Genomic DNA, 14,010 nt, shown 5'->3' with positions numbered 1-14,010 from the left:
AAAACACAGAGATATTTGAGAAATTCGCAAAATAGTTTTACTCAAAAATTTCGTACTTTGATATAACTCTTTCGTGTTTCACTTTAACGATTTGATCCATAATGATAAAAGTTAGAACTCTTCTCAGGGCTATGAGAACACAGACATATTAAAGAAATTCGCAAAAAAAATTTTACTCAAAAATTTCGAAATTTGACTGATATAAATCTTCCCTTTTTCACTTCAAAAATTCGATACATCGTGATAAAAGTTACAACTCTTCTGTGGGCTTCCAGAACACAGAGATATTGGAGAAATTCGGAAAAAAATTTATTTTACTCAAAAATTTCCAACTTTGACTGATATAACCCTTTCGTCTTGCACTTTAGCGATTCGATCTATTATGATAAAAGTTAGAACTCTTCTGGGGGCTATAAAAACACAGAGATATTTGAGAAATTCGCCAAAAAGTTTTACTCAAAAATTTCGTACTTTGGTTGATATAATTCTTTCGTTTTTCACTTTAACGATTTGATCCATAATGATAAAAGTTAGAACTCTTCTCGGGGCTATGAGAACACAGAGATATTAAAGAAATTCGCAAAAAAAATTTAACTCAAAAATTTCGAAATTTGACTGATATAAGTCTTACCTTTTTCACTTCAACAATTCGATACATCGTGATAAAAGTTACAACACTTCTGTGGGCTATCAGTACACAGAGATATTGGAGAATTTCGGAAAAAAAACAATTTTACTCAAAAATTTCGAACTTTGACTGATATAACTCTGTCGTCTTGCACTTTAGCGATTCGATCTATTATGATAAAAGTTAGAACTCTTCTGGGGGCTATAAAAACACAGAGATATTTGAGAAATTCGCAAAATAGTTTTACTCAAAAATTTCGTACTTTGATATAACTCTTTCGTGTTTCACTTTAACGATTTGATCCATAATGATAAAAGTTAGAAATCTTCTCGGGGCTATGAGAACACAGAGATATTAAAGAAATTCGCAAAAAAAATTTTACTCAAAAATTTCGAAATTTGACTGATATAAGTCTTCCCTTTTTCACTTCAAAAATTCGATACATCGTGATAAAAGTTACAACTCTTCTGTGGGCTTCCAGAACACAGAGATATTGGAGAAATTCGGAAAAAAATTTATTTTACTCAAAAATTTCGAACTTTGACTAATATAACCCTTTCGTCTTGCACTTTAGCGATTCGATCTATTATGATAAAAGTTAGAACTCTTCTGGGGGCTATAAAAACACAGAGATATTTGAGAAATTCGCAAAAAAGTTTTACTCAAAAATTTAGTACTTTGATTGATATAACTCTTTGGTTTTCACTTTAACGATTCGATCCATAATGATAAAAGTTAGAACTCTTCTCGGGGCTATGAGAACACAGAGATATTAAAGAAATTCGCAAAAAAATTTTACTCAAAAATTTCGAAATTTGACTGATATAAGTCTTCCCTTTTTCACTTCAACAATTCGATACATCGTGATAAAAGTTACAACTCTTCTGTGGGCTATCAGTACACAGAGATATTGGAGAAATTCAGAAAAAAACCAATTTTACTCAAAAATTTCGAACTTTGACTGATATTACTATTTCGTCTTGCACTTTAGCGATTCGATCTATTATGATAAAAGTTAGAACTATTCTAGGGGCTATAAAAACACAGAGATATTTGAGAAATTCGCAAAATAGTTTCACTCAAAAATTTCGTACTTTGGTTGATATAACTCTTTCGTTTTTCACTTTAACGATTTGATCTATAATGATAAAAGTTAAAACTCTTCTCGGGGCTATGAGAACACAAAGATATTAAAGTATTTCGCAAAAAAAATTTTACTCAAAAATTTCGAAATTTGACTGATATAAGTCTTCCCTTTTTCGCTTCAACAATTCGATACATCGTGATAAAAGTTACAACTTTTCTGTGAGCTATCAGAACAAGGAGATATTGGAGAATTTCGGAAAAAAACCAATTTGACTCAAAAATTTCGAACTTTACTGATATAACTCTTTCGTCTTGCACTTTAGCGATTCGATCTATTATGATAAAAGTTAGAACTCTTCTGGGGGCTATAAAAACACTGATATATTTGAGAAATTCGCAAAAAGTTTTACTCAAAAATTTAGTACTTTGATTGACATAACTCTTTGGTTTTCACTTTAACGATTCGATCCATAATGATAAAAGTCAGAACTCTTCTCGGGGCTATGAGAACACAGAGATATTAAAGAAATTCGCAAAAAAAATTTTACTCAAAAATTTCGAAATTTGACTGATATAAGTCTTCCCTTTTTCACTTCAAAAATTCGATACATCGTGATAAAAGTTACAACATTTCTGTGGGGAATCAGAACACAGAGATATTGGAGAATTTCGGAAAAAAACCAATTTTACTCAAAAATTTCGAACTTTGACTGATATAACTCTTTCGTCTTGCACTTTAGCGATTCGATCTATTATGATAAAAGTTAGAACTCTTCTGGGGGCTATAAAAACACAGAGATATTTGAGAAATTCGCAAAATAGTTTTACTCAAAAATTACGTACTTTGATATAACTCTTTCGTGTTTCACTTTAACGATTTGATCTATAATGATAAAAGTTAAAACTCTTCTCGGGGCTATGAGAACACAGAGATATTAAAGAAATTCGCAAAAAGAATTTCACTCAAAATTTTGAAATTTGACTGATATAAGTCTTCCCTTTTTCACTTCAAAAATTCAATACATCGTGATAAAAGTTACAACTCTTCTGTGGGCTACCAGAACACAGAGATATTGGAGAAATTCGGAAAAAAATTTATTTTACTCAAAAATTTCGAACTTTGACTGATATAACCCTTTCGTCTTGCACTTTAGCGATTCGATCTATTATGATAAAAGTTAGAACTCTTCTGGGGGCTATAAAAACACAGAGATATTTGAGAAACTCGCAAAAAAGTTTTACTCAAAAATTTAGTACTTTGATATAACTCTTTGGTTTTCACTTATACGATTTGATCCATTATGATAAAAGTTAGAACTATTCTAGGGGCTATAAAAACAAAGAGATATTTGAGAAATTCGCAAAATAGTTTCACTCAAAAATTTCGTACTTTGGTTGATATAACTTTTCGTTTTTCTCTTTAACGATTTGATCCATAATGATAAAAGTTTGAACTCTTCTCGGGGCTATGAGAACACAGAGATATTAAAGTAATTCGCAAAAAAAATTTTACTCAAAAATTTCGAACTTTGACTGATATAAGTCTTCCCTTTTTTACTTCAACAATTCGATACATCGTGGTAAAAGTTACAACTCTTCTGTTGGCTATCAGAACACATAGATATTGGAGAAATTCGGAAAAAAACCAATTTTACTCAAAAATTTCGAACTTTGACTGATATAACTCTTTCGTCTTGCACTTTAGCGATTCGATCTATTATGATAAAAGTTAGAACTATTCTAGGGGCTATAAAAACACAGAGATATTTGAGAAATTCGCAAAATAGTTTCACTCAAAAATTTCGTACTTTGGTTGATATAACTCTTTCGTTTTTCACTTTAACGATTTGATCCATAATGATAAAAGTTAGAACTCTTCTCGGGGCTATGAGAACACAGAGATATTAAAGAAATTCGCAAAAAAAATTTTACTCAAAAATTTCGAAATTTGACTGATATTAGTCTTCCCTTTTTCACTTCAACAATTCGATACAACGTGATAAAAGTTACAACTCTTTTGTGGGCTATCAGAACACAGAGATATTGGAGAAATTCGGAAAAAAACAATTTTACTCAAAAATTTCGAACTATGACTGATATAACTCTTTCGTCTTGCACTTTAGCGATTCGATCTATTATGATAAAAGTTAGAACTCTTCTGGTGGCTATAAAAACACAGAGATATTGGAGAAATTCGCAAAATAGTTTTACTCAAAAATTTCTTACTTTGATATAACTCTTTCGTGTTTCACTTTAACGATTTGATCTATAATGATAAAAGTTAAAACTCTTCTCGGGGCTATGAGAACACAGAGATATTAAAGAAATTCGCAAAAAAAATTTCACTCAAAATTTCGAAATTTGACTGATACAAGTCTTCCCTTTTTCACTTCAACAATTCGATACATCGTGATAAAAGTTACAACTCTTCTGTGGGCTTCCAGAACACAGAGATATTGGAGAAATTCGGAAAAAAATTTATTTTACTCAAAAATTTCGAACTTTGACTAATATAACCCTTTCGTCTTGCACTTTAGCGATTCGATCTATTATGATAAAAGTTAGAACTCTTCTGGGGGCTATAAAAACACAGAGATATTTGAGAAATTCGCAAAAAAGTTTTACTCAAAAATTTAGTACTTTGATTGATATAACTCTTTGGTTTTCACTTTAACGATTCGATCCATAATGATAAAAGTTAGAACTCTTCTCGGGGCTATGAGAACACAGAGATATTAAAGAAATTCGCAAAAAAAATTTTACTCAAAAATTTTGAAATTTGACTGATATAAGTCTTCCCTTTTTCACTTCAACAATTCGATACATCGTGATAAAAGTTACAACTCTTCTGTGGGCTATCAGTACACAGAGATATTGGAGAAATTCAGAAAAAAACCAATTTTACTCAAAAATTTCGAACTTTGACTGATATTACTATTTCGTCTTGCACTTTAGCGATTCGATCTATTATGATAAAAGTTAGAACTATTCTAGGGGCTATAAAAACACAGAGATATTTGAGAAATTCGCAAAATAGTTTCACTCAAAAATTTCGTACTTTGTTTGATATAACTCTTTCGTTTTTCACTTTAACGATTTGATCCATAATGATAAAAGTTAGAACTCTTCTCGGGGCTATGAGAACACAAAGATATTAAAGTATTTCGCAAAAAAAATTTTACTCAAAAATTTCGAAATTTGACTGATATAAGTCTTCCCTTTTTCGCTTCAACAATTCGATACATCGTGATAAAAGTTACAACTCTTCTGTGAGCTATCAGAACAAGGAGATATTGGAGAATTTCGGAAAAAAACCAATTTGACTCAAAAATTTCGAACTTTGACTGATATAACTCTTTCGTCTTGCACTTTAGCGATTCGATCTATTATGATAAAAGTTAGAACTCTTCTGGGGGCTATAAAAACACTGATATATTTGAGAAATTCGCAAAAAGTTTTACTCAAAAATTTAGTACTTTGATTGACATAACTCTTTGGTTTTCACTTTAACGATTCGATCCATAATGATAAAAGTCAGAACTCTTCTCGGGGCTATGAGAACACAGAGATATTAAAGAAATTCGCAAAAAAAGTTTTACTCAGAAATTTCGAAATTTGACTGATATAAGTCTTCCCTTTTTCACTTCAAAAATTCGATACATCGTGATAAAAGTTACAACACTTCTGTGGGGAATCAGAACACAGAGATATTGGAGAATTTCGGAAAAAAACCAATTTTACTCAAAAATTTCGAACTTTGACTGATATAACTCTTTCGTCTTGCACTTTAGCGATTCGATCTATTATGATAAAAGTTAGAACTCTTCTGGGGGCTATAAAAACACAGAGATATTTGAGAAATTCGCAAAATAGTTTTACTCAAAAATTACGTACTTTGATATAACTCTTTCGTGTTTCACTTTAACGATTTGATCTATAATGATAAAAGTTAAAACTCTTCTCGGGGCTATGAGAACACAGAGATATTAAAGAAATTCGCAAAAAGAATTTCACTCAAAATTTTGAAATTTGACTGATATAAGTCTTCCCTTTTTCACTTCAAAAATTCAATACATCGTGATAAAAGTTACAACTCTTCTGTGGGCTACCAGAACACAGAGATATTGGAGAAATTCGGAAAAAAATTTATTTTACTCAAAAATTTCGAACTTTGACTGATATAACCCTTTCGTCTTGCACTTTAGCGATTCGATCTATTATGATAAAAGTTAGAACTCTTCTGGGGGCTATAAAAACACAGAGATATTTGAGAAATTCGCAAAAAAGTTTTACTCAAAAATTTAGTACTTTGATATAACTCTTTGGTTTTCACTTATACGATTTGATCCATTATGATAAAAGTTAGAACTATTCTAGGGGCTATAAAAACAAAGAGATATTTGAGAAATTCGCAAAATAGTTTCACTCAAAAATTTCGTACTTTGGTTGATATAACTTTTCGTTTTTCTCTTTAACGACTTGATCCATAATGATAAAAGTTTGAACTCTTCTCGGGGCTATGAGAACACAGAGATATTAAAGTAATTCGCAAAAAAAATTTTACTCAAAAATTTCGAACTTTGACTGATATAAGTCTTCCCTTTTTTACTTCAACAATTCGATACATCGTGGTAAAAGTTACAACTCTTCTGTTGGCTATCAGAACACATAGATATTGGAGAAATTCGGAAAAAAACCAATTTTACTCAAAAATTTCGAACTTTGACTGATATAACTCTTTCGTCTTGCACTTTAGCGATTCGATCTATTATGATAAAAGTTAGAACTATTCTAGGGGCTATAAAAACACAGAGATATTTGAGAAATTCGCAAAATAGTTTCACTCAAAAATTTCGTACTTTGGTTGATATAACTCTTTCGTTTTTCACTTTAACGATTTGATCCATAATGATAAAAGTTAGAACTCTTCTCGGGGCTATGAGAACACAGAGATATTAAAGAAATTCGCAAAAAAAATTTTACTCAAAAATTTCGAAATTTGACTGATATTAGTCTTCCCTTTTTCACTTCAACAATTCGATACAACGTGATAAAAGTTACAACTCTTCTGTGGGCTATCAGAACACAGAGATATTGGAGAAATTCGGAAAAAAACAATTTTACTCAAAAATTTCGAACTATGACTGATATAACTCTTTCGTCTTGCACTTTAGCGATTCGATCTATTATGATAAAAGTTAGAACTATTCTGGGGGCTATAAAAACACAGAGATATTTGAGAAATTCGCAAAAAAGTTTTACTCAAAAATTTAGTACTTTGATTGATATAACTCTTTGGTTTTCACTTATACGATTTGATCCATTATGATAAAAGTTAGAACTCTTCTCGGGGCTATGAGAACACAATGATATTAAAGTATTTCGCAAAAAAAATTTTACTCAAAAATTTCGAAATTTGACTGATATAAGTCTTCCCTTTTTCGCTTCAACAATTCGATACATCGTGATAAAAGTTACAACTCTTCTGTGAGCTATCAGAACAAGGAGATATTGGAGAATTTCGGAAAAAAACCAATTTGACTCAAAAATTTCGAACTTTGACTGATATAACTCTTTCGTCTTGCACTTTAGCGATTCGATCTATTATGATAAAAGTTAGAACTCTTCTGGGGGCTATAAAAACACTGATATATTTGAGAAATTCGCAAAAAGTTTTACTCAAAAATTTAGTACTTTGATTGACATAACTCTTTGGTTTTCACTTTAACGATTCGATCCATAATGATAAAAGTCAGAACTCTTCTCGGGGCTATGAGAACACAGAGATATTAAAGATATTCGCAAAAAAAGTTTTACTCAAAAATTTCGAAATTTGACTGATATAAGTCTTCCCTTTTTCACTTCAAAAATTCGATACATCGTGATAAAAGTTACAACACTTCTGTGGGGAATCAGAACACAGAGATATTGGAGAATTTCGGAAAAAAACCAATTTTACTCAAAAATTTCGAACTTTGACTTATATAACTCTTTCGTCTTGCACTTTAGCGATTCGATCTATTATGATAAAAGTTAGAACTCTTCTGGGGGCTATAAAAACACAGAGATATTTGAGAAATTCGCAAAAAAGTTTTACTCAAAAATTTAGTACTTTGATTGATATAACTCTTTGGTTTTCACTTATACGATTTGATCCATTATGATAAAAGTTAGAACTATTCTAGGGGCTATAAAAACACAGAGATATTTGAGAAATTCGCAAAATAGTTTCACTCAAAGATTTCGTACTTTGGTTGATATAACTCTTTCGTTTTTCACTTTAACGGTTTGATCCATAATGATAAAAGTTAGAACTCTTCTCGGGGCTATGAGAACACAAAGATATTAAAGTAATTCGCAAAAAAAATTTTACTCAAAAATTTCGAAATTTGACTGATATAAGTCTTCCCTTTTTCACTTCAACAATTCGATACATCGTGATAAAAGTTACAACTCTTCTGTGGGCTATCAGAACACAGAGATATTGGAGAATTTCGGAAAAAAACCAATTTTACTAAAAAATTTCGAACTTTGACTTATATAACTCTTTCGTCTTGCACTTTAGCGATTCGATCTATTATGATAAAAGTTAGAACTATTCTGGGGGCTATAAAAACACAGAGATATTTGAGAAATTCGCAAAAAAGTTTTACTCAAAAATTTAGTACTTTGATTGATATAACTCTTTGGTTTTCACTTTAACGATTCGATCCATAATGATAAAAGTTAGAACTCTTCTCGGGGCTATGAGAACACAGAGATATTAAAGAAATTCGCAAAAAAAATTTTACTCAAAAATTTCGAACTTTGACGGATATAAGTATTTCGATTTTCACTTTAGCGATTCGATCGATCATGATAAAAGTTAGAACACTTCTAGGGGCTATCAGAACACAGAAATATTGGAGAAATTGGTAAAAAAAATTTTACTCAAAAATTTCGAACTTTGACTGATATAAGCCTTTCGTTTTTCACTTTAGCGATTCGATTCATCATGATAAAAGTTAGAACTCTTCTAGGGGCTATCAGAACACAGGAATGTTGGAGTAAATCGCAAAAAAAATTTTACTCAAAATTTCGAACTTTGACGGTTATAAGTCTTTCGATTTTACTTTAGAGATTCGATTCATCATGATAAAAGTTAGAACTCTTCTAGGGGCTATGAGAACACAGAAATATTAGAGAAATTCGCAAAAAAAATTTTTCTTAAAAATTTTGGTCTGATATAAGTCTTTCGTTTTTCACTTTAGCGATTCGATCGATCATGATAAAAGTTAGAACTCTTCTGAGGGCTATCAGAAAACAGAAATATTGGAGAAATTAGCAAAAAAAATTTTACTCAAAAATTTTAAACTTTGACTGATATAAGTCTTTCGACTTTCACTTTAGCGATTCGATCCATTATGATAAAAGTTAGAACTCTTCTGGGGGCTATCAGAAGACAGAAATATTGGAGAAATTCGCAAAAAAGTTTTACTCAAAAATTTCGAACTTTGACTTATATAGGACTTTCGTTTTTCACTTTAGCGATTCGATTCATCATGATAAAAGTTAGAACTCTCCTGGGGGCTATCAGAACACAGAGATATTGGAGAAATTCGCAAAAAAAATTTTTCTCAAAAATTTTGGTCTGATATAAGTCTTTCGTTTTTCACTTTAGCGATTCGATCAATCATGATGAAAGTTAAAACTCTTCTAGGGGCTATCAGAACAAAGAAATATTGGAGAAATTCGCAAAAAAAATTTTACTCAAAAATTTCGAACTTTGACTGATATAAGCCTTTCGTTTTTCACTTTAGCGATTCGATTCATCATGATAAAAGTTAGAACTCTTCTGGGGGCTAACAGAACACAGAGATATTGGAAAAAATCGCAAAAAAAATTTGACTCAAATCTTTCGAACTTTGACTGATATAAGCCTTTCGTTTTTTACTTTAACGATTCGATCCATCATGATAAAAGTTAGAACTCTTCTGGGGGCTATCAGAACACAGAGATATTGGAGAAAATCGCAAAAAGAATTTTACTCAAAAATTTCGAACTTTGACAGATATAAGTCTTTCGATTTTCACTTAAGCGATTCGATTCATCATGATAAAAGTTAGAACTCTTCTAGGGGCTATCAGAACAAAGAAATATTGGAGAAATTCGCAAAAAAAATTTTACTCAAAAATTTCGAACTTTGACTGATATAAGCCTTTCGTTTTTCACTTTAGCGATTCGATTCATCATGATAAAAGTTAGAACTCTTCTAGGGGCTATCAGAACACAGGAATATTGGAGTAAAACGCAAAAAAAATTTTACTCAAAATTTCGAACTTTGACGGATATATGTCTTTCGATTTTACTTTAGAAATTCGATTCATCATGATAAAAGTTAGAACTCTTCTAGGGGCTATGAGAACACAGAAATATTGGAGAAATTCGCAAAAAAAATTTTACTCAATAATTTCGAACTCTGACTGATATAAGTCTTTCGTTTTTCAATTTAGCGATTCTATCCACCATGGTAAAAGTTAGAACACTTCTGGCGGCTATCAGAACACAGAAATATTGGAAAAATTCGCAAAAAAAATTTTTCTCAAAAATTTTGGTCTCATATAAGTCTTTCGTTTTTCACTTTAGCGATTCGATCCATCATGATAAAAGTTAGAACTCTTCTAGGGGCTATCAAAACACAGGAATATTGGAGTAATTCGCAAAAAAAATTTTACTCAAATATTTCGAACTTTGACTGATAAAAGTCTTTCGTTTTTCACTTTAGCGATTCGATCGATCATGATAAAAGTTAGAACTCTTCTGAGGGCTATCAGAAAACAGAAATATTGGAGAAATTCGCAAAAAAAGTTGGACTATTTCTCACCGTTTGTCCGCTGAGATTAATCCCAAGCAGAACAGTAAGTCAAAGTGACATCAAATCGTAATTGATCAAAAAGTGACTTAATGATCATTTTGATATCATTGATGTCATTTGATGTAGTGATGACTCACTGTTCTGCTTGGGATATACCCTATGATCAGAAAGTACCGGGAATTTTTAAATAAAACAAAATAGAGTTAAATTTCAGACAAATTTATTTTATCTCCTTCAAAATATGATCCATCTGAAGCAACACACATGTGCCAACGCTTGACCCAGTCCTCCATGCATCCCTGGTAGGCCGACGAAGGGATGGCCTTTAGTTCCCTCGTCGCATTCTCTTTGATTTCCTCGATCGACTGAAATCTCTTTCCACGAAGTGGCAACTTCAACTTAGGGAACAAAAAAAAGTCGCACGGGGCCATATCAGGTGAATACGGTGCTTGCTTGATGGTATTTACTTGATGTTTGGTCAAATAATTCATTGGTGTTTTTGCAAGAAATTCAGATCCTTCGGAACGAGCCTGGCTGCCACGCGTCTCATACCCAAAACATCAACCACAATATGCTGTGCCGTTCCATATGCAATGCCAAGTTCACTAGACATCTCTCTTAAGCTGGTATGACGATTTTCAAGCACCATTTCTTTCCCTTTCTTCACGTTTTCATCGGTGTTCGACGTCGATGGACGTCCGGAACGAGGGAAATCTTCCACCACTGTACGACCACTTTTAAAGTCTTTATACCACTCGTATGCTCTTGTTTTTGATAGAGCAGATTCGCAAAATGCTTTTTGCAACATTTTCAGTGCATCGGCACACGAAATTTCGTTCGCAACACAAAATTTCAAACAAACTCTTTGTTCAACAAAATTATTCATGGTAAAATGCGGCAAAATGAAAAAAGTTGACTGATGTAAACAAACGCCAGGCAGACACTAATGATCGGATGGCACTAAAACCTGACAGATGTGCGTCTTAAGGTCGTACCAACATAAGAAAAAAAAATAAACCGGTTCCCGCATGCGTGGTACTTTTAAATAAAAAATTCCCGGTACTTTCTGATCATAGGGTAGATGTCAGAAGCCAGTTTGTTTCCTATTTTTTTGTTAACTTTGCGGAAATTCATCATTTTTGTTCAAGTTTTTTGCAAAAAATTGACCAAAATTGGACTATGTCAGAAGTGAATTTTTTCCAAGTTTTTTTTAATTTTGCAGAAATTTAGTGGACTATCTCCTCACCATTAACAGCAATCCCATTATTGTCATCATTGCCATCATTATCACTAATGCCACTATTGCCATCATTCCCACTATTGCCATCATTTCCATCATTGCCATTTCCATTGCCGTTATTGTCACCATAGCATTCATTACATCATATCCATCCCATTGTCATTACATTTCCATTATTTCCACAATTCCCATCATTGCCAGCAGTCCCATTATTGCCATTATTGCATTCATTTCAATATTGCCATTCCATTGCCATCATTTTCATCATTGCATTTTCTTTGCTTCCATTTCCATCATTACTATTAATGCCATCATTGCAATAATTGTTATAATTGCCGTCATTGTCACTTTTATCATTTCCATTTTTGCCATTCCATTACCATTATTACACCATCATTGCATTTATTCCATTACTGTCATTGTCAAATACCACCATTTCCGTCATTGCTATCATTGCCATCTAATTGATATAATTTCCATCATTGCATTCTTTCCATAATTGCATTCTTTCCATCAATGCCATCCAATGGGATGGCTTATTTTTCATCTTTTCCATCATTGTCATTATTGCCATCATTGTCATCCCATTTTCATCATTGCCATTATTATTACGCCATTGCCGCCACTGCCGACATTGCCACCATTTTTATTATTGCCATCATTGCCATTTTTTTGATAACATTTCCATCATTGCATTCATTTCATTATGCGATTCTATTTCCATATTGCCATTCCATTGCCATCATTAATATCGAGAACATTGTCATAATTGCCATCATTTCCACCATTGCCGTCATTGCCGTCAGGCTATATATATTGTCATTGTCATCATTTCCATTATTGCCATTCCATTAACATCATTGCATTCATTCCAATATTTCCATCCCATTGCCATCCCATTTCCATCATTTCCACAATTGCCATCGATTAATATCGAAGAATTTGATTAAAATCCGTTACTTTACTGATTAACACTTTAATACCTTATATCGTATATTATTATATAATTCTTAATTAATTTTTTTTTGTAAAGTTTTGATTAATCTTTACGTGATATTTCGTAAAAACTGTTGAAAGGTTGTATTAAAATCAGATCAATAATCTTCACGTTTGTAAGTTAGAGAATAAAAATAATACTCAAGTATCCATATATTTCATTGATTTTTATTACATTATTATTATTATTATTATTATTATTATTATTATTATTATTGTTATTTATTGTGCCATATTAATCGCGCGTATTGTCATTTGTAAATCATGCGTATGCATGTATATGCCATTGTAACATAATAAAAAAAGAGTGGGCGCTTTCTAGTCTCTCTACGTCCCTGCGCAGAAATCGTCCAAAATCCTCTTTCTGAATTTTACGGCCTAAACGTAGTACGGAAAACGCGAACGATCGAGAGGGGAGTGAAGAGGAGGGTATCCATAGAGATAACATCGCCGCTTGCTCCATGTCTATCACCGCGATGCTTTCTCTTTCTAACTGAAGGTCTAAACAATTAAAGGACAATCACGTTAAAAGAGAAAGAGAGAAAGAGTGAGAGAGAGAGAGAGTTGCGTCAAGATTTAAAAAAATTAAAAAAGCTAATTTTTTCAAAAGCATAATTTGAAGACATTTAAATAATAAAGAATTATGTAAAAATAAAAAGATGGTATATTTTTTCGTGGAAAGACATTTATTTCTTCTTCATCATATGATGCGATGTTAATTACAATTATTTTTTAAGTACTGCGTAAAATGAATGTTTCTTTATTAAAGAACCAAATTCTCTCTGTTACTATTAAACATCTTTTTTAAGTAAAAATATGATTGTGCAAAATATGGGCATAAACGTATTGATATGTATTAATATCAATGTTAATGTAAATAATTCAGACTATAATAAATAAAAAATTACGCGAAAATAGACGTAATTAATCATTTGTGCACATTCTCGACCCCTGTTCTGGATGCAACATACGCGATACGCGTCAGATTTTATTTGCAGCAAAATGGATGTTAGCACGGACAACAACCTGCATCCATTTCTCGAGAGATGGATGTGGGTTGTTGTCCGTGCTAACATCCACACTGTTTTTAACGGCGGGTTGCAAAATGGATGTGACACGTAGTTCCTATTCTGACCGGAATAGATGTGCGTCACTAGTGTACGGGAGTTTCGAAGCGTTATAGGAAAAGGCCGCCGTGGCCGCTCT

This window comes from Solenopsis invicta, chromosome 11, assembly GCF_016802725.1.
Source record: "Solenopsis invicta isolate M01_SB chromosome 11, UNIL_Sinv_3.0, whole genome shotgun sequence".
In the NCBI taxonomy this organism is placed as follows: Eukaryota; Metazoa; Arthropoda; class Insecta; order Hymenoptera; family Formicidae; genus Solenopsis; species Solenopsis invicta.
This window is presented reverse-complemented; position numbering follows the sequence as displayed.